Genomic DNA, 22,825 nt, shown 5'->3' with positions numbered 1-22,825 from the left:
TTCCTATTAATGCCCGAAATGTATAGAAAATAAGTTATAATCATTTAAATTATTTTATCAAAGCATACCGTTCCTTAGATATAAACTATTAAATTTATAACAAGATGTAAGGTATGGAATCGCCAAGACGCGCGATTCCCACCTGTTTGTTATAACGAACTGTCATAACGGAAAAGTCGTTAGGATCGGCCGTTGGAAACGACCGTTAGGAACTTCCGTGGGAAGAACCGTTAAGTTTCGAATCGTCAACCATCGGACGATTGGCCGGCGGGAAGTGACCGTTGGCGGCCGTTGCGGGAACATTCAAATTTGATTGGAGCAGGGTTCGAACGCCGTCGACTATTTAAGTTCGTATCGCGATCGGCTGGGATGGTGTGATCGTATCGGAGGTGATCGGATCGGATCAAGGGAGATCGTCGTTATCGAGGTGCTAACTAACTCTCTCGTTTGAAGTTACGTGTTTGTGTACGAACTTGTTCCTGACTCGGAGGTTTTGTTAATTACAAGTCTGTTTGTTCGTAAGGAGTTCTTTCGACGAATTTGTACGGGAATAGTCGGTTGTTGTTCAGACTAGTGTTTGTGCATAATTAATTGTAACTCTAATTTGGATTATTTTGTACATTTACTGTAAATATAAAATTTGTGTTTTTCGTCAAACCGACTGAGTGGGTTATTTTGAACATTACTGGCGCAGTCTCGACAGGATATTTTGGATACTTTGGATTACGTTGGATTATCCTGGATTATACTCCAAAGAATCGGAAGAACTGAGCTACGACAGAGAAGCAGACGGACGTACAGAACATCACCAGCAATTAGACCCAGGTAAATTTTTTTGTTTCTCGCTAGCACACAGAGATGCCTAGACGCGCGAAATCGCGGCAGCTAGAGGCTAGGGACTGGGAGGATGATGAGCAGGAAACGTCGCGTAGGACAAGCGGGTCAGGAGACGACCTCGAAGCTCTGAAGTTGCGGATCGAGCTCGCGAAAATCGAGGCGGCAAGCAAAGAGAGAATCGCAGAAATACAGTTAGAACGGGATAGGTTAGCACACGGGTCCCGGAATAGTGAGGACGGTCTCGGCAAAGCGAGTTTTGACGATTACGCCCGTAGGGTAAGGGGGGCTCTACCGAAGATGCCGGAGGAAGAAGAGGCAGTGCCTTCGTGGTTCCGCTTGGTAGAGGTAATCTTAGAGACTTATGAGGTTCCGGCGGAAGCACAGGGGAAGATAGTGCTGGGCGCATTGTCCGAAAAGTGTAGAGCGTCGCTGGCTAGATTGCCAGCGGAGAAAATTAAACATTACCCTTCCCTGAAGGAATTCGTCCTTGAGGAGCTGAGGCTCTCCCCCGCGGAATACTTAAAGGGGTTTAGGCGGGCAGCGCGCTTCCCAGAAGAAACGTGGCCGCAGTTTGCGTCGCGCCTGAAGGATTTATACGGTTACTACGTAGACAGTAGGGAGGTGCGGACGGTAGAGGACCTGGTAGAATTGACTGTGGCGGACCACCTAAAGACGCTATTGCCCCCCGAGGCGAGGAAATACGTCATACTGCAAGAAGGGAACGGGTGGAGCAAACCCGCGGTTCTAGCTAAGCATATAGAGAAATTTGCAGAAGCGACGGGCGGCGAACTAACGTTAGACAGGGAATCTGGACGGCAGCGGGAACAACAGGGGAAACCGTCAAGGGAATCGAAGCCCGTGACACGGGGCGCGCCCGAGCAACACACGAGGAATAGTTGTCACGTTTGCGGTAAAATGGGGCACTGGAGGAGGGACTGCCCCAAGCGGAAGCGGTCCAGCGAGCCGGACCGGGCGAGGTTAGCACCTGCAAACGAGCCATCCCGACCGAACGAACGTTTAGTGGCAAGAGTGACAACGTACGACCAACCGGAAGCCGACGATTCGCTACGCAGAGTTAAGTTGGCCTGTGGCGGAAGTTGTTTGTCAGCTATAGTCGACTCGGGAGCCGAAATTTCAGTTTTGAGGAAGTCAAGGGTACCAGCGGTGACAGAAACGAGGGGGAAGACACGGTTAGTGGGAGCCTTCGGTCACCAGGTAGAGGCAGGCTTAGCGTCAGTGCCGCTTGGATTGTGGGAGGAAGGACGCGAAGAAACGCCAGGATCGGCACGGGTGACGTGTGCGATCACCAATAGGTTAGGGAAAGCGACAGACGCCCTCTTAACGGAAAGGGACTTCCGAGCGCTGGTAGAAGCGAGAGAGAAAGCGGATTTCGAGGCAAGAAAAAGGGAATTAGCTGAGGAGCAGAGTATATTAAGTGCGGTAGTGGGGATGTTCATGGAAGCAAGCGAGGGGGTTAAACGAGAGCCGCCCGACGACAAAAACTGGGGGATGGTCATAGGACCGCTTGACCAGACACAAGAGCGGCAGCGGAGGGCGCAGTCTGAGCAAAATAAAGCAGGGGACGCGACTCCTATTGCGAGGAGATATTCCGGTAGCGAATCGGATAGCCGAAGCGAACGACCCGCCGCGAACAGGAAACTGGAGGGCGAGGACGCTGATGAAGGGAGGCCGGGAGTCAGAGCAGTAAAGAATGGGGTAGCTGGGACGCCTCAGGGTCAAAATTGTGGCGTCGGGGAAATAATCGACTTGGGAGATATCGGCCGGGAACCCGCGACTCAGTTGGCGCAACACGCCGATGACCAAAGACGAGCGATCGGGGAAACTAGCGAACCGCTGCTAGGGTTACCGAATACGACACGGGATGAACCTCTGGATGCTACGAAGGAGTGTTATTCCGTGGACGACTTGGCCGGATTGATTGGGCAACAGGCGAACGTGATCGTGGCGACAGTCACTCGGGTTCAAAGAAAACACAGCGGTGAAGAGACCCGGAGGTCTCGGGCCACGGCGGGCGCGGCCAGTGGCCAATCGGAACTACCCACACACGTGCTAAGTCCGGAGGGAGGCATATCGCCGGTCCGGAAAACGACGGACAACGGGCACAACCGAGCTCGCGGTAAGAAACCCAAATTCCGTGAGAAGGGCCGAGCGACATCTGGTGACCCACAAAACCGGATGACGCGCCGAAGGCGACGGGGACGACCTCCTCGTAGGGGGACCCGCGCGGATAGGTCTCGGGGATCCAAGGGGTCCTACACTATCGCGAGGCATCTCTGTGCGCGGGTTATAGCGAGTTTGCCCGGTTGTACCGGAGGTAAGGGTCAGTCCGCACGAACGGACATTTGTAAAATTGCTGAGTGTTGTTGGATCAAACAGGCTTGGGCTAAGCTCAGTTTGATCCTTGGCCGCGGAGGTGTAAGGTATGGAATCGCCAAGACGCGCGATTCCCACCTGTTTGTTATAACGAACTGTCATAACGGAAAAGTCGTTAGGATCGGCCGTTGGAAACGACCGTTAGGAACTTCCGTGGGAAGAACCGTTAAGTTTCGAATCGTCAACCATCGGACGATTGGCCGGCGGGAAGTGACCGTTGGCGGCCGTTGCGGGAACATTCAAATTTGATTGGAGCAGGGTTCGAACGCCGTCGACTATTTAAGTTCGTATCGCGATCGGCTGGGATGGTGTGATCGTATCGGAGGTGATCGGATCGGATCAAGGGAGATCGTCGTTATCGAGGTGCTAACTAACTCTCTCGTTTGAAGTTACGTGTTTGTGTACGAACTTGTTCCTGACTCGGAGGGTTTGTTAATTACAAGTCTGTTTGTTCGTAAGGAGTTCTTTCGACGAATTTGTACGGGAATAGTCGGTTGTTGTTCAGACTAGTGTTTGTGCATAATTAGTTGTAACTCTAATTTGGATTATTTTGTACATTTACTGTAAATATAAAATTTGTGTTTTTCGTAAAACCGACTGAGTGGTTATTTTGAACATTACTCAAGAATTACATCTACTGTACAATTTACGCTTTATATATGTTCGATTATAAAGGCACGTTATAGAATTTTTATATTGATTCTGTAAAAGTTTTATTAAAAAAATAAAATAAAATAAAAATATTTCGAGAAATTGAATTCTTTTAAATTTCCAGCAAGACTTATAGAACATTTAAAGTTTTATAAAAAGAGAGAAGAACCTCATCTAAAAATGTTTATTCTGAAAAAAGCAGATTAGAAAGTTATTTATGATAAAAATGCCTTTTGTAAGACTTCTTAGAGCGGAGTGCTTTACTTGTCATGGTCAAAAATGAAATCTGTTGGTTAGAATTTCGATCGATATTATTTTGTCCAAGGTAATGTGATTTCGGAGAAGGGTGTCCTTCACTTCTCCTTTGAATTCTTTGTGAGATGTTGGAAAAAAAGAAAAAAAAAAAAAACAGTTATCGCGCTAATAAAACATTCATGGCATGATTTGTTCTTGGTATTTTCAAAGTAAATAGTTTCGGAATAAAATGCTTAGAGATTATTATAAATAAAATCGGATAAATATTTGCTTTCTTTTAGTACATCCTATTTATTTTATTTCTATAAAAATTTCATTTTAAATATTTAATTCAGATTTTTATATTTTTACTTGGAAAATTTAGAAATTTTAATTGATTTTTCTTTTAAAAATGTATGCTGTACGTAAGTTTATATCTAGCTGTGAAAGGATTTTGATTGCAGTAAGCGTTAGAAGTATTGATAAGCGTTTCCGAAATGAAGTATAAAAGTAAAATATTGTCTCAAAGGATAAAGTATTCCATATCCTAACTAATATCCTCTTTGCAAACATTAGAAATCCAGAAATATACTTATAAACATATTTATTCTGAAAAGATAGGTAAGCATTGATAAGTCAAAAGGAATCCTTTCGGATTTTCAAAGCTTTGATATCAGTTAAAATGTATTTTGTTAAGAATACCCGAAAATAGCGATTTAAAAAGTTATATATAAATTTTCACTAAGATAAACTGGGCTTTCGATAAGCGTAAAATATATCTAAGTGTTAGGAAAACCCATTTTTTAAAGCATATTTGAAATGCTTAAAATTAAAATTTGACTTGTAAATATAAATTATATATATATTTTTTAAATTTATTAATGATTACTTTGCAACTTTACAATTATTTTGAAGTAAAAATAATTATTATTTGAATACATTTATAATTACTTAAGCAAATATAATTTCGTGAGTTTTATTTTATCGAATAAAATTGTATTCCTGTTTTAAAACAAAATATAATTCTTTTAATATGCTACAAACGTAACAAGAAAAAAGTAATGCTTTTAATTAAATTGCTTTCACCTCTATTTGTCTTTGGTGTCACCTTATCAGTCAGTCTGGTACCATAATTAATATTTGACTGTGAAATTCTCACACGCAATTTATATAAATTTAAAATAATATGCCTAAATATCTTTATTCATCGATTTCGATTACGTATTCACTTATCGATTAACTAAATTGTTATCAATTTTATAGCATTAATAAATTTAACTATTCATAAATTACACACCAAGCGTAGGATCTCAGACAAACTGTGCAAATAAAACTATAAAAGTTCATATAAAATTTTATATTTTATGCTTTATTATTTAGGAAAATTAACAATAATTAGCATATTTTCTAATTTATAGCAACATTTCAGATATTTTTTAATAAATAAATTTAATTTTTTACAATATTAAAAACTTACTTCTAATTCAAAATTTCAAAGATCGAGATCAGAACACACGTTAATTATTAAATATTAAATCTAGTTTATATAACATATATATATATTAATGCTTAAAATAATAAAATTTCTATTATATTATAATATAAAATTTTAATTAAAATAGATATGTATTATTTTTTATACACTTTTAAATGTATAAAAATGAATTTAGATGCATTAATTCTTTAAAAAATGATGATGAATGATAATGTATTTCATAAAATTTTTATTTAAAATTCTTTTACTCATAAATTTATTCGCTTGGAATCAATTTGATATATATATTTTATAAAATTTTATGTATTAATAACATTAAAGAATATTTAACGATAAATAATTTCCTAACTCAGAATTCGTAACTCAATTTTTTAAAATCAATAGTCCACGTTGCGTTACTAAAAAGAAATATATATATATATATATATATATATATCATTCATTGTCAGGTTATTTGGTATCTAAGGGTATTCCATATCACTCATACGTTATATTGATACAAATAGATTTCATGAGGAACAAATGATTGGAATCACGCAATATTTTTCGAAACTACATGCAATACATTACCTCTACAAATGATAAATAGAATTCAAATTTCTTCGCTCCTCTTCATTTTAGTGTCGTTAAAAATAGAAATTGATGTTTCTGATAAGGCAAAATATAAGTAAAAAAAGAGGAGAATTATGGAAGTGATTAGCAATCGTTCATTGCAGGTTATGATATTAGAGAAGGAGAAGTCGACGATCTTTTGGGAGAAGAAAGAACAAATAGGTTTAGTGAGATTGTAGATCTGAGAGATGGCCGAGTAATAGAGCACGTTAGGATCACTTCCAGACAGTAAATGTCACACAGTTGAGATATACTTTGTCTCAATTGTATCCTTTTCTCTTTGCATTTCGCTATTCTCTATCATCATTTATATTATTGCATTATATATCATTTTTCACAAAAGGAGTTGGAAATATGCTAATTGAGTCAAAGATCAAGGATGAATTACATAAGTCATTCGGTACCTCTCTTAATATAATTTACCAAAGACGTTAAATTAATGGCCGACAATCAAATAATTGTTTCCTGTAATATTTAATAACAACAGAATCATTTATAAATATCGATAATGCAAATGGAAAAGGATATTGTATTCACCACATAATTTTCTTAAAATATTTCCAATTGACATTTGGTAAAATTTACTTCCGTTTTCCTTTACTTTTTTAAAAATGTTTTTAAATTACCGAAACTAAAATAAATAAAAATGAATTTTATAAAGTTATTTTTGTTTTTAAGAAAAAGACAAAAAAAAATCTATTTTCGTATTTCATCACTCATAATTTAAGCCGGAATTTTGTTTTATTATTTAAAATAATAATTTACGTAAGTATATATATATAAAATAGGTAAAATACACTTATTGATTCACATTCTGTTCCTTGAAAATGATTTTAAAAGCAGCTGTCTAATTTTATTTCCAGTCGTAACTCCAGATAACATTTCTTGGAAACAACCTGATTTTACATAATGAGTCCACGTTTGCTATTTTCTGCTACTTTGTTATTAAACGAGGATATTTTAAATCGCATTCGGCCATTTTATAGCTTATTCGATGTTTATTTTATAACTCTTTCTCTCTGTTTTATTAAAATTAAATTTTTTCCAATTTTTTTAAACGTTTGACTTTAATCTAATCATTTTAATTTATTCAAAAATTCATTCCCGAACAACTTAAAAAAACTGAAGAAATTAAAATATTAATTATTATTGTGATTACTTTTTAATATCGAATATGAGGAAAAAAACAACAACATTAAAAATTCAATACGTGATGGGAGGGTGGAGAAATTAATTTGAAAGATAAAAAGCAATTTTGACGAGCTTCAAATATTTGTTTCTGTATCGAGTTTCTATTTAACAGGAGAAAAAAATATCGAATGTCCATTATCTTCTGACAAACCAAAAATGGAAAGAGTGACTTGGGATTGGTAAACTGCGTGTTTGGTTTGGACGTTGCTCTAATGAGGTCCATCGGGACTAAACTTAGTTTCGTCGAAGCAAAACGAATTCTGAGCAATACAGATAAGAAGCACGAAGTTTTCACGAATGACCGGTCCTACCAATCGATCATCAACGGGGACTTGATGTATTTGAAGAGTTAAGAGGGTGTGAAGATGCGAGCCGTCATTTCGTCAACCTTCAAACTTCCATCATTGACATTCCATCTCGACTTTTGCTTTCAAGATATAAATGCACTTCACACGATATCTACATGTAGGAAAAATCGATTTATAAGAAATCATACAGATTTCTCAGAAATTATCTTAATCTATTTCGATAATTACCCGATTTTAAATGATTATAATCGTTCGCTAAATGGGTGATGGTTGATCGAAGGAAAACCATAAATGACACATGCAGCTTCAAAAGACCTTTTCTGATTTTTTTAAATAACATATTGTACTAAAATTAAATTTTACGTAGTAAATATAGTATTTTATATGACATATATTCGTACTTTTAAATAGAGATTATTTGAAAAACATTTTTTTTTTAAATTATTAATTTTAGAAACAACAGCAAAACAATGAATGGCACAATTCTCATATTTAATCTTGTTTAAACAGAAAAACATACAAAGATAGAAATATTTAAACAATGTAATATGCGAAAAATCAAATTGCCAAATAATTTAATCGATATTAAGATATTATTTATTGATTCTAATCAATTTTTTTGCATTTTTAACACGATAAAATGCATTAAAAACTTTTAATTTTTATTAATTTATAGAGATATTAGATAGATATATTTCTGGATGTTATATCTCATGAACCGCTTGAAATATTCATCAATTTTTCTATTATATTCGATTATAGAGAAAGAACATCCATACTTCTATCGAATCAAATATACACAGTACTGTACGTGTTTTCATGGATGCAGAATATTGCTGTAAACGCATTTCTGAATAGAATTTTTATATTAAAAAATATATATAAAAAAAAAAAATTCTTTTTCGATATTTTCTGAACATTTTTTTTTTCAACATTAAGATCTTTATTTTAAATTTTACATGATTCTTTATAATATATAAACTTTTTTCTGTATTTATTATCATTGTCATTGTCAACGCTTGATCTTTTGAATTAGTATTATTGATAGATCTGTAACATCCGTCGTTACTTTTTAAATTTATTTAAAGGATAACCGAGATATAAAATATAAAATTTTCAAAGATGTAAAATGTTGCAGAATTTAATAATGATAATTTCAATAAATAGACGGAAGAAAATTGTTTTTATGATCGGTCATATATATTTTTTCTGTAAAAATAATCAAAAGCGATTGTGTTTTCAGTTTAATCACATTATCGTGGAAGTTGAGAGCCAAAAATAGAAGTGGATCAATAAAAGAGGGATGATGTGATTTCAGGTAGATCCTAACTGACAGGTGTGGAACAGGTGAGATACCTATAACTTGACTGTCGATTAACTTTGATAGGATTATGGTTTTATTATGTTTCTATATAAAAAAAAATATTTTGAACATTTCAGTGTTAAGCTACATCTAACTACGCGGCTCTAAATTATATAGACTACACTCGTACATAAGTACTTTGATGAATCCTACAGTCTACCGAGAACAATTGCAGTTTCGAAATGAAATACTTTTACTGAAACATGATCTAAATGCTTTAAATTTTTGCTTATCTTTCACATATCTTAATATGTAATATGAACACGTGTAGTATAATTTTGGTATGGCTAAATTTATACACTGTAAAACCACATATACATTTGTAACTGGGTTATTTGCGTGCTGGTATTTTTGCATGTATTCGTTTGATGTTTGAATCGTTTATGATTTGAATTATTAACGTTAAAACAGTTTATAAGTTTGTGAACAAAATTTAAAACAAGCATAAATAATTATAAGAAATTTTTTTTTAATGTTTAAGTTTAAATTATTTAATAGTTTTACTTGGATACTGTTCTACAATGTTTATTTGTCAAAAATTCCTACACGAAAAAAAGATGTATAAATAATTTTCAAAATATTATCAAATTAAAAAAAAACACCTTTAAAATCGTCGATTGCCTTCTTAAAAATCTTAAATACAATTAATAAGATTTATTCGTACATTCTTTGTTAAAATAAAAGCAAAAATATTGTTAATTTAATTTTTGAAACCAAATTTGCCGGAAACAATGGGCCGGCTTTTTTCGTGGACGAGCCAGTTAGCATATAAAATTATCTTTGTGGAGAGGCGGTTCTGTTAGGAATGCTCATTAACAGAGGAGAGTGTCAAACAGGTTCTTCTTTCTCTTCCTTTCTGGGATAATGCAAAGGAGCAAGAAGCGTAGAGCCTGGAGCCGAATGGCGATTATGATGCCATATACTCCGGTTGTCCGGGTATCAGTCGTCTATCATAAGTACTTCGGTTGCCGATTTTACAACTGACAGTTACGGCTGTTTTTTACGATCGAACTCCTACAACCCGTCTTAAGCCTAATTTCAGTTCCGAGTTAGAACGAGGATTATAGATGTCGAGAGGGAGTACTTTTATTACCCGGAGATTTTTCTTTTCCTTTTTGTGCCCCTGAGGTGTCGATAGTCTTTTCCAACTGTAATACTTTTATCCTGCTATGCTTCATCTAAAGAATCCTTAATGTTTCAAAAACTGTTCACCTTTCAAGGAATTTAGGCCTTATTTGTAGGTTTGTGTCTGATATTCTTATATATATATATATTGTGAAAATTGATTTTTTTTCTTTTACTCAACAATTGCACGTCTAAAAAATTTATTTTCCTCGGTAAATAATTGATTTTCTTATTTTATATATAAATTTTGATTAGTGCTTATAATTAAATTTTTATAAGCATTTAAAAAATCTATAAAATATTTTTCCTTATTTATTAATATAGATAATGTATTTATTTATTTATAGAAGGAGACAAATTATATAAATACTCAAGAAATGATGTGTGATTCTAAATTTTTAAATTGTTCTTTTAACCAATATAATATATTGACTACTGTTATAAATAATTTTCCTTCTACAACTACTTTATTTACTTACTTTTCGAAATAATTGTTTTAAACAATGTTTTGTAAATTTTAATTAGAAATGTAGATTAACTATAAGAAATTTAATTTATCGACATTCTTCTCTTTTATTCGATTCTCGCATTAAATAACAATCAAAATAAACATCTACACAGAAATTCCCTTAAATATAATACTGCACCTTTAATTTTATCTTACCACAAGAAAAAAAACAAACAAATTTAAATATATTTTACTGAAAAACGTTAAATACTTTCTTACAATTTCTATATAAATTTTTAAAAATATATATATTATAAAAATAATTAAAATAAATAGCGATCGAACTAAACATATTTATAAATTATTTTAAAACAAAATTCCTTCGTAAAATAGTTATAAAGTTATTGATTGCTGTGACCTTTACATAATTTTTTATTCTTGTAAAAATTATTTACACAATAAATCTGTATCAGAATTTTCTAAAATAAGAAATTCTTCATGGTATGAGGTACAGTACGTGTTTAGGAATTTTTTTTTAAAGGAAAAATCAATTTGTAAATACTCCACGTGTATATTAAATGAAATAATTTTAAAAATTACAGATAACAGGATATGAATAACTAATCAAGTTATGATTGATTCGTCAGTCTAAGATAATTTTACATGTAAAGTAACGGAATAAAGAATTAGTCTGAAATCTTTAAAATTTCATAGCTTACCTTTAAATATTACTAAATAAACGTCGTACTAGACTATAAATATTACATGCTTACAAAAAAAGAGATTAAAAAAGATTATTATCAACTATATATTATATTTTTATATTATATGATATCAAAAAATGCAATGAAAATAAAAAAATTTACCGAATAAAAATTTTTTAATATGTAAAGAAATTATATTTTAAATTTGCTTATTATGTATGTAATTTTGTTAAAAGTATACAATTTATATACATTTTTTCTCTCTTGAAAATGTCGAAAATAAGAATAAAGTTCACTAAAAATATTCTGTTTATTTGAATAAATTTTTAAAAAATATAAAAGGTATATTTGATAAAGGAAAATACAGTATAATAGGTCATAAAATATAAGTTACGTCAATATGAAAATATAATTTTTATTCACACATTTAAGGACTTAAAAATGTCTATGAATTCATGAAATTTCAAAAAAAAAAAAAAAAAAAAAAAAAAGTTTACACTGATCCAATAATTTTCTATGAATTTATTTTATCATAAAGAACTTTATAAGATCTATTCAAAGCAAAATTAATATTTATACATTAATAGGGACCAATAAAGTACACGATACCTTTAAACGTTTCTCTAACGACATCCATTATCTTTTTGTGGCAAAACTTTGGCAAAATATTCATCTATTCCATTCTTTAAACATATTATGAATTCACCAACATTGAATTACAAGCCGTTAAAGAATTTATAAGGAAATTTCCTGCAGTTACCATAAATTACGGGCAGAAACGAGATATCTTTATCGTGTGACCATAACTGTTACAAATCGGCTTCCCTTCGTACAGTCAATTATAACTCGGCCAAGTAAGCAATCATTTGAGAAAACAAAAGATAATATCGTATATAATGAGTGAATGGAAAGTGGAAATCATTTTTATGCTCCCCCTCGTTTAAAGACTAAAGAAAAATACACCATTAAGAAACTCATAAAGGGAATGAAGTGGTAGAAGCCTGTTAATAAAAAGCTTTGTAATAACTGAATATTGTAGATAAAAAGCTGTTTAGCTCTAAAAATATATATCTTAAACCATAAGGAATTTAATAGCAGTGCATGATCTCTGAGTTTGGTTATCGCTTCTTCTACCATGCATCATTTCTCTTTAAATATAACTTTGATAAGCATAAACATATACCTAAAAATAATTGTTCATTATTCTCACAAGATACTTTAAATTGTAAATTTTTTGGTCGACTTTAAACGATTAATGAAATACAAACTAATTCGATAACCGGCAAAGTCATTAATAAAAGTAAAGAAGCCCGTGTCCATTAAACACTGATCCATTAATTTAGCTGTCGATCGAGTAATTAGTCAACGTTTATCAGTCAAAGTCCATCTAAGTAGTCAGTTTGATTCGAGTTAGATTGCTTTCTCGGCTTTTTAAATGTTTAAGATATTAGTACAGAATATTAATTTAGAATAAATATACTAAAATCGATATTTTCGACGCCATCGTATTCTCATAACATGCATTGAAATGAAAAGAATAAGAAAGAACAGAAACGGGTTTCGTGTAACAGATACTTCTTTATTCAGGGAAAAAATCAATTAAAATAAATATACCGACAAAACGACGGCCGAGTTTTTTTAACAGTTTTTAGTGCTATAAGTAAGTCTTTTGTTCTAAGTATTCCTTGTGACGTATATTAACGTAAAATAACTGCATAGCTTCATTTATTATTATTCCAGCAATATCAATAAAAATAAACATTTGAATTCAGAACGTGAAACTACGGCGTTAAATTTGATTTCAATAAATTCTTTGTGAATTTGGTGCATTTCTTGTTTATTAATTTCGCACAAACATTTTGTAAATAGAATAAAATAACTAGTTTTTAAATAAGAAAATTTGATTTATGTTATTGATTTGCCTTTCAGTATTTCCTTTTTTTAACTTTATAAAACGCGATGTAATAATGATAGTTTGTCTAATTTTTACGTGTAATTTTTGCGAATAGAAATCGTTACCATGATCTTTGTGATGATAAAACATTTTGATTAACTCTGGTAAGAGATCGATAATTTAAAATTAGAGCAGTGATTTCGGAACATGTAGAAGTGGACCTTAGCATGAGTTAGTATCGACTGCTGGAGGAGAATCGATGACAAAGATTCGACATAGTTGGTCCGAGTGACAGCTAGTCAATGGAACCGAATAGAAAGAAAGAAACTGGAAGGAACCAACAAACAGATTTTCTCCAGACGAAGTTCTAAAGAACGTTTTCTTGGACAGATTCGAATACTTTTCTAGGAAATACGGTTATCATCGCGTCACAAACGTTCTGTTTTCAGAAAGATGCTTTTCAATCTGTCAATAATATTCTTTATAATGTAACACGGTCTAATTTTGTTTTTATTTTTTAATTTTCTTTATATATTGAAAATTTTTAAAATATTTTTATTACTTTATTCCGTATATAAAACGAAAATTTTCTGAAATAATTTGAAAGAAGAAAATTAATCTTTATGATTTTAATTACGAGAAATTAAGTAAAGTTACATTAAAAATTAATTAAAAAGTTTTCTTTAGCCGAAACATAAATAATTTTTAAATTAATTAAAAGAATGGTAAAGAAATATATTAAAGCATAAGAGTCTAGGTCTACGTATAGAGAAGATATATTCCCGTTTTGTATTTTATTAATCATCTCAATTCCCAGTTAATATTACGTAAGTAAAAGAATTATTGATTTATATAACTAAAGTATAATTTACTCGGATTACTACAAATGTTCGGATCCTTTATGTTGCTTTGATTCATTTACTAGTTTGAATTTGGATTTCGTCGATTAATCATTTTGAAGTATCGTTCTGTTTACTTTTTGTAGATTGCAGACAGGCTAAAGAATTGAAACTTCACTCTTGCCATTTCTGCAAACCACTTGTTTTCACCATACAATCTCTGCAATATTACAAACATATACATAATCAAAAAATAAATAGATGGAGAATCTACATGTCCAAATAAATGATGCTCATTCTGAGGACCTTAATCTTCTCAAAATTAATTTTTGATAATTCGCAAGAGTTTTCAGAACATTAGCAATGTTAAAATTATTTGTGAACAATTTTATATTGTTGTAAATAACTTTAATATTGTTGTAAAAAGATTACTTCCCCCCCTCTCTCTCAAGATGTATTTTGTTTACAACACATTGGCCGTAAATTCGTTATTAATTATTAGCATATTTAAACAATTTAATATTTTGCAACTTGAACACAAACTATATGGTGTATTTTCTCGGACACATGGCAAATTTCATCACTAAGTTTTCCTCAGTTGATTCTCCGTTTTACGTTTTAATAATAATAATTTAATATTTATTTATAATTAATATTTATCCTGGTTTCCGGATTTATATCTGAAAGTATTCCATTTGTTAGCTTTACTTGCAGTGTTGTTTTTGAACATTTTTATAGATTAATTATTTAAAGACAAAGTCCTTCCCAAAATAAGGAACCACCATTTATTGTGTTCTGGACATTACATTTTTGGCGACTGACCTTTCCTTTGAGGCTACTGTTTGGCGGCCAGTAGCCTCAAAGGAAAGGTCAGTCGCCAAAAATGTAATGTCCAGAACACAATAAATGGTGGTTCCTTATTTTGGGAAGGACTTTGTCTTCAAATAATTAATCATAATTATCGCCATCGACGAAGATTTACAAAAATATTTTTATAGAATAAGGGGTGTATTTTTTTATTTTTACCTCTTTCTGCACTGGGCACTAAGGATGGTTTTTTCATGTCCATCATGAATTCAGCCAGGCTCACAAAAGGCAGTGAGGTGGTGAGAGATGGAACTCGACATATTCGGGACAGAGCTTCCTTAAGGAGTTGCTAGTTCGGATTCGTTTCACTTGGTACGCCTTGATATAGTAATATGTATTAATATTATTTAATATATTGTCAAGAAGTTATCCATTCATTTTTTACGTGGGAAAATTTATTAAGAAAACAAATGTTTTGTATAATTCTGACGTCGTGGAAAGGTACACTTTAAATTTGAGACTAATTTATTAGTGTAAAAGATAAATTAACGCAACTCGCGAGTACCACTTTACCTTTTAACTGACTTCGAACGTCGCGTGTTGACAGTCGCGTAAAAAATGACTTAGTTTCTACCTTCATAAAAATGAAAAAATAAATAAAATTGTACGTAAATAACGTTATTAAATTGTATTTTGGTATATTAGTTAAAAGCAAGATAAAATATCTGATTTCTCAAACGAAAATATTTGCATATCTTTTTTCTGTTCTTCAAAGATATTCTGAAGTCATGCTGTTGACTCTTATTCGATATTTAAATATATTTCGTGTCACTATTTAAACCGTTTACTATTTAGAGGATAAAACGTGTTTCTAGTCGAAAAACCATTCCTTCTTAGATTGAATCGTGATATACAAGCCATTTTTTTTTTACCTTATCTCGAAGAGTTCTGGGATCACACTGTTGGCACTCATGCTGCACCTGTAGAGGTTTCATTATGCTATTTATACTGTATGCTTTTCTTTCTATAGAATGAAACTTCTTTCTGGTCTGAAAACTTTCCTTCGTAGATTGAACCCAAGATATATAAGAGCTATTTCCTATGTTATTTGGAGGTGTACTGGGATCAAATCGTTGGCATTCATGTAGCAGCTGCATAGATTCAATTTCACTATTTATCGATTCTTATTTAAGGAAAGAAACCCCTTTCTGACACGACGTAGATTGAGTCGAATTATATAAAGCTATAAAAAATTCTCATTCATTTCCTTCAATGAGGATCGTTTAAATATCAAAATAAAATATCTAACAATAAGGAATAAATTCCAATAGTGTGATCCCGAACATCTCCGGATAAAATGAAAAACGGTCCTAACTTACACCAAAGCACACTATGGTTGAGCTGTTTTTTCCGCCAAAATAGTTCAATTCTATAAATAGGGATTGGTTAAGCAATGAAATGGAGCCAGTAGAAACACAGCACGAGTGTTATCGATGTGATCCTAGAACACCTCCGGATAAAGTGGGAAACAGCATATATGTTCCCCACTCAATGTACTGAATGACGGTTTCTGTACAGAAGAAAATTTCATGTCCAAAATAGAAAATGGTTAAACCTTTTCTGGAGATATTTACGAAAGAAATATAACATTCAGATAATGGACAAACAAGCTAGGTAATAAATTAATAATTTGAAATAATAAGCTTAAGAAAATATAGATTTATATGAAAAAATAGATAAAAAAATATTGTAGCGTATGTAATGCAATGTCATTCAAGCAATGTAATTGTATTTTGAGTTATTACATCGAAGAAAAATAACTTTTATTTTAATATAATTAATTTTATGAAAGTTTAGTAAATAAATAATAAGATAAAATGTTTGTAATTTAAAAAATGCAAAAGCAGATTATACTTCTTTGGACGAAAAATGAACTGTCTTATGGATTATAGGGATTATCGTGGCCACCCAATAGGATATAGACATTTCATTTCGTTCATCCAATAATTATTTCAGATCTGTTACATTGATTGAGATGCTGCTATTTTTAAAACGGCCGGATGGCCGAGGCGGTTAAAGATAGTCTACCGTTCTGGGAAAACCTGGATCGAATCCGGGCGGATCCAAGGAATCCAAGAGATTTCTTGAATCCTGGCGAAATGAAAAATCCAAGTAAAATTCAAAGAATTTTCGAGAGGCAATCTGTTTTAAGTACTCGTATATTGGGCTCCTCCTTCATCACCCGGCCTTTCCCTTCTGGGTTGAATACCAGTAATGGATACGATTAAAAATGTCTTCTTAGTGCTCATAGGACGGAAAGAGTTAAAATGAAAAAGTGCATATTTTTTATGTAAATTTGAAGTCATTCTTCAGTTCAGCTTCTTCAGATTCTCATTGTAAAATTTGACAAATGACCTGAAATTAACGTAAAGGTGGCCACTATTCCAACTAAACGAACAGATTGCTATTAAACATCATTGCAAATATTTTTTCTTTATTATCTTCTCGGGTAAAAATTATTAAACGATATTTTAAATTTTCATATTTACTCCAAATTAATATGAAATTGTATTAAATAATAATTTAAAATGAAGTAAATAAATTAAAACAAATGATGTCATTCTAATTCGGTCTTGTGGTAAAATGGTGAATAATTACATTATCGTTTATATATATATAATAGACACTATCATTCTTATTTTAAATAAATATAATTATTTTGAAAACAAAAATATCGTACAGCAATATTAATGAAACTTCATTGGCAGCTGACGTTTAGCAGAAGAAAATAACTGTTTATTAGATATAACCTTTCATTGAAACGGTAAATATGGTTGAAAATAGATCCTGGCGAAGGAAAAATCCAAGTAAAATTCAAGGAATCTTCGAGGGGCAATCTGTTCCAAGTATGTCAGGCTCCTCCTTCATCACTTAATGATGCTTTAAAATTAACTCTAAATATGATCACACGAGAATCGATGCGCTCAAGGAGTGTTATTTGGCGGGAGAAGTTGTACTAATTATGCTATTTCATTCCAGTTTAGTTTCGGCCTTATACGAGTAATATAAACAGCTGCATACTATTATGCAAAAATAAAGTAAAGATTTTAAAATAGAATCTTTTAATAATGTTTTTCCCAATTTTTATACAATTTTACATAAATTCTTTTTCTATACCTTTCAAAACATCATGAAAAAAAAACGAATAATTACGAACTCAATGTTAGTTTTTTAATTATATATAATAATAAATTTAATTATTAAAATTTTTAAAGCTTAATATCAATAATATATATTAAATGCTAATTTATTTTTAATATCATGAAAAGTAAATTATAATTATAATTTTATTATTTATATGAAAAACATATAAAATGTTAAATAACAGTTTTATATATAAACGACGTATTTCGCTATATATTTTATTTGTTTCTGTAATAAATTATTGACGAATAAATATTAATTAATAATTTTTATTTTTCAATTTAGAAAATTTAACTTCTAGAATATATTATTCATTTAATTCATTGCGAAAGATTAGAATTTTCTGAAATTTTCTTCTTTCTTCATTTTAATAAGGGAATCATCGATCATAAACGAATTTAGATTATTAAATTAAAATATAAATTAGCATTCGAATTTTAAATTATTCTTATTTTTATAAAAGTAATCGGGGGATTACATCTAACTTATAGCATTTTTATTGTCAATTTTTCTTATGCTTATACTTTGCACAGAATCATTTGTCAATGTCTGGAAAAGATAGCAATTTCGAATGGTCATTCTTTGAAAAACGGCTTTTAAGTGTTTTATTCCATGTTATATTTTATTCTATATAATTTCTAATTTCTTTTTATTTGAATGTAATATTAATTGCAATTACATAAGAATCATTATTAAACTTCTTTGTGGTTTTTAACCGATTTTATTTTAATATTATATCAATACTTAATCGTTTTGTGTTAATATAAAATTTACGTCAATTTAAAAACTTTTCATAATAATTTATTACATTATTCAATTTGGAATGATTTTTTTTTTAAATTAAAACCTGAGCTGTTAATTGGCTTGAGATCGTTTCTATTAAGCAAAAATTTAATCAGTAAAATTAATGAATTTTTATCATAAATGAGCTTTTTCTAAAATTTATCATTATTGGTTTAAATTTTTACTGATTATTTAAATTTTCCAGTATTTTTTTATTTTTTGTAGCAACTTCTTGTCAGTTTTTCTTATAACTTTTATAATTATTCCCTGAAAAATTATTCTGTAATTATTAATTATCCTTTACGAAGTTTAAGATTATTAAAATTCTTAGATTTTAATTTAATCTTAAGAAAGAACAATTAATTCTTCTGTATTATTAACAAAGTTCAATTTTTATAATTGATTACTAAGACTTATTTATTGCACATTATCTTAAGCAATTATCTTAATAATCCAGTTTTACTTATCGATTATAGCATAATCAATTACTAATCCACTAGATTAATAATGGAGTTTGTTATTATTAATACAAGATTCTTAATACTTTATCAATTAACTAAACATAGAGAAATTATTCTCATAAACTTGAACATTTCTTTATAAGTTAAAAGATTAATTATAAAAATTTCTTAGAAACACTTTTTCCCATAATATTATTTCTACTGTATAAAATTCATTTTATAATATTAATTATATGCAATCGAATTTAGTGTTTACAATATTGGAATAAACAACTCAGTCATTATAGAAACGAACTTGGATTTTCCAAGCTTAAGAGAACTTGCAAGTTAATGAGAAGTTGTAATACTAGTTTGTTAAATTTATATTAAAATTCATTAACTTACGTGTATTCTTGTTTTTCTTAATATATATTTAATTTTCACATATTTTAAACGTTATCCTTTATTAAAATCGTGTAATATTTTTAAATATATTTTTTTATAGTTTAGAATGAAAAAATAGTAGAAACAGTAAAAAAAATTCTTAAAAAAATATTTAAAAACTCAACATTTCCTTTATTGTTTAATGGATTTTTAATCAAATATTTCAATTTAATCCAAGATATATTCTTGAAAAATGGACTAAACACAAGTAAAGTGGAAAAATGTTTTACTTGGGGAGTTTTTCTAGATAACAGAAAAGATTATTTTTTTTTTGGAAGCAAAGTTTTATCGACTATTGTATAGTCAAAGCCCGGGGCTTAAGAATTGATAGAGGTATGAAGAATAGTCGTTTATTGGAATCAATGCTCCAGTTTTGCCATCGTCGCGGCCAACCACAAAGAAGGGAAAAGTGCCTATTCACTTTAACATTTCCCGAATCAGGTGATATAGCAACTGTAATTACACAACAAAATTAATTAGTTTCAACTTCAAAGTTGTCTTATTTGCTTTATCTGATCAAAAAAGACACGATTCTCTAGCAAGAAGTGACTTTTTCTTCGCTCAGAAGATCCTTTTGTTCGAGTCGTGATGTTGAGCACACCCAACAGATGCCATTAACTCGTCTATCCACATCATATAACCTCACAAAAAAGCTGATTTTCTAACTACACAAACATTTAATAGAGCTATTTGTTGAAGACGTGACTCTTGACGAATCCGTCGATTTAGCAAGGAGGAAAAAAATGAGAGAGACGAGATCATATCATTTTTTCTGTAAAAATGTAAAAAATTATACAAAAATCGAGTAAACAGTTTCATCTTTCCAAATCATTTTTTAAATAATGAATTTACATTAAGTTCGTTTTTTTATTTTTTAAATAAAACATATATTTTTGATATCATTATTAAAAAATTATAGAGTAGAAATCTATTTAGGAACCCAGTAATTATTTACATATATTTGAATAATAAAAAAGTAGGTTTACATATAGCGTGCCACCTTTGCAGATTAAGATCTATTATTTAAAACTTAAACCATACAACTCACGAAAGGGTTTGTTCCGCTTCACAACCATCGATAGACGAAATTCTAAACAAATCTCGAGTTTCTTGGCAGCCATCCTTATGCAGAGCTAAATCTTTCCCAGAGGGGAAATATCTCATTGGAAAAGATATTTTTCTCACCTTCACTGCTGAACGATCAATGACACTTTCTTCAAACCTGTCGAATAACTCGAAATCCTAAGGATTATCACAGGAATCAAATCTATAGAAAGTCGTTATCTCTTAAAAGTCTAGACTTTCGTTATCAAATAACGTAGCAAAATAACACGTTTATTTCTGTCATTTTCATATGTTTATACGTGAAAATTAATCTATATTATACTTATTATAAAAATACATTGTATTTATCTTTAATAATAGAATCAATAAATATTTTAGTTTCTACACTAGACAACACAGACACAAAAATTATATTAATCTCTGGAGAGAGTAGAAAAGAGACGAAATTATGTTAAAATTTTGCTATAAATATAAATATTTGTCTGCAAAATATATAAATTATAATAGTGATTGGTAGAAAAGATAAAAGAACACGAAATTAGCTTATATCGCTATTTTTCATTTTGTTTTTAACGAATCATTTTAAGATAATCGTTTATCAAATTAACCGTTTAAAACTCTATTATATCTAATATCTTATTATAGACAACAATAAAATCCTGTAATCAATCTGTGCAAAAATATATTAGAAAATCCACAATGCTCTTTGTCCGTACTACTTAATTAATGCTATTCATTGGTATCCTCAGAATTATTTGCTTTTGGATTCCTTCTTAAAATAGCATCTATAAATTATCCAAATTAAATTAAATCGATTTAGAATATATAAAATGCTTTAGGAAAATTCTAGCTGCTTAGAAAAGTAATTTACAAACTCCGTGGAGATCATCAAGAGGATACCTTTTTTTCATTTATTTTTTAATTGCCTCCACTCAAATAATAGATAATAATTAAAATATATTTGTTCTATATTTAAATAATGTAAACAAAATATTTAATTTTTAAACGTGATAAACGACTCGACATTATATTTAATACGTAAATATTTATTAATACGGGTTAGTGTTACTAATTTTATATTTATATTAATTTATATTTACCTTTGATGCATCCGTAAATTTTACTCTTTGTCGGTATATTTTGAGGGTAAAGCTAATAATAATAATAATATGTTACTATTATTTATTCAAATTTGAATTTTCTCCATGATCATCTTCCAATATCATATTTGTTTATATTTATTCCTTTCATACATTTAATTTCTTTACATTATTTATTATTTATTTTATACTTTTCATTTGATTAATTTTAACTTTAGGACGATGTTTGGATTTTTTTATTTTTTTATTTTAGGAAGAAAGGGGATAAATTAAAGAGGGAAATAGAATGTATTTTTCTATGTTTATTCAAATAATGGGATTATTGATTTTGAAACGAAAGTTGAAATGGAAAACATATGCTTTCGGTTGTTTTATTCGAAACATTATAATAAGTTTTTAATGGCTTAACGATGGTCTTTCTCACCATTCCTATTAACCAAATTCTTCCAATACGACAGAATCGGGACAAATTCTGTTTCCTGTTCGGTTCTAATTGACTTTCCTTGTCAAGATGACTTATTACAGCTGCAACTAACGAAGGACAAATAGAAAAAATAATCACTTTAAAGGTAAATTGGTAGTATCTTCTTAAAAGTATGACAATAAAAAAAATTCAGTTTCTGTCTCCGTTCTAAATTTTTTTAACTACAAAATTGTATTATCGTGTATTGTTGCCTTGAATGACACGCTTAATTTCATTTGTTTTCATGTTTCAGTAGATTCGAATGAAAATCCTCGATACTTTTTCAAATTTCGAATTTTATAAATAGTTTTAGCATCTTTTGTCATGTGTTAAACACATCTTTTGTCATGTGTTTAAATCTTTATTAAGCGTTAATAATTCTATAAGTAGGAATATATTTAATTAATTAATATTTGATGACATT

The 22,825-nt window shown here is 30.6% G+C and overlaps 1 protein-coding gene across 6 annotated transcripts in view; it reads left to right on the top strand.

Annotated features, from left to right (window-relative positions):
* The window catches only part of LOC136981825 (neurexin 1-like), a 191,201-nt gene that overhangs the window by 20,205 nt on the left and 148,171 nt on the right, over positions 1 to 22,825 (top strand). For 3 of the 6 annotated variants that reach the window (XM_067278199.1, XM_067278200.1, XM_067278194.1), the window contains exon 2: positions 8,966 to 9,069. The exons of 2 other annotated variants lie outside the window; for them this stretch is intronic. The gene's annotated coding sequence lies outside the window, so the exon portion shown is untranslated. Of the gene's footprint in view, positions 1 to 8,965; positions 9,070 to 22,825 lie in introns of those variants that run through there. One more of the 6 variants, XM_067278197.1, reaches the window with a different exon arrangement.

Source organism: Centruroides vittatus, unplaced genomic scaffold, assembly GCF_030686945.1.
Source record: "Centruroides vittatus isolate TY-2023 unplaced genomic scaffold, ASM3068694v2 contig_796, whole genome shotgun sequence".
NCBI lineage: Eukaryota > Metazoa > Arthropoda > Arachnida > Scorpiones > Buthidae > Centruroides > Centruroides vittatus.
The sequence above is the reverse complement of the archived record's forward strand: the minus strand, read 5'-3'. Positions and strand labels throughout refer to the sequence as shown.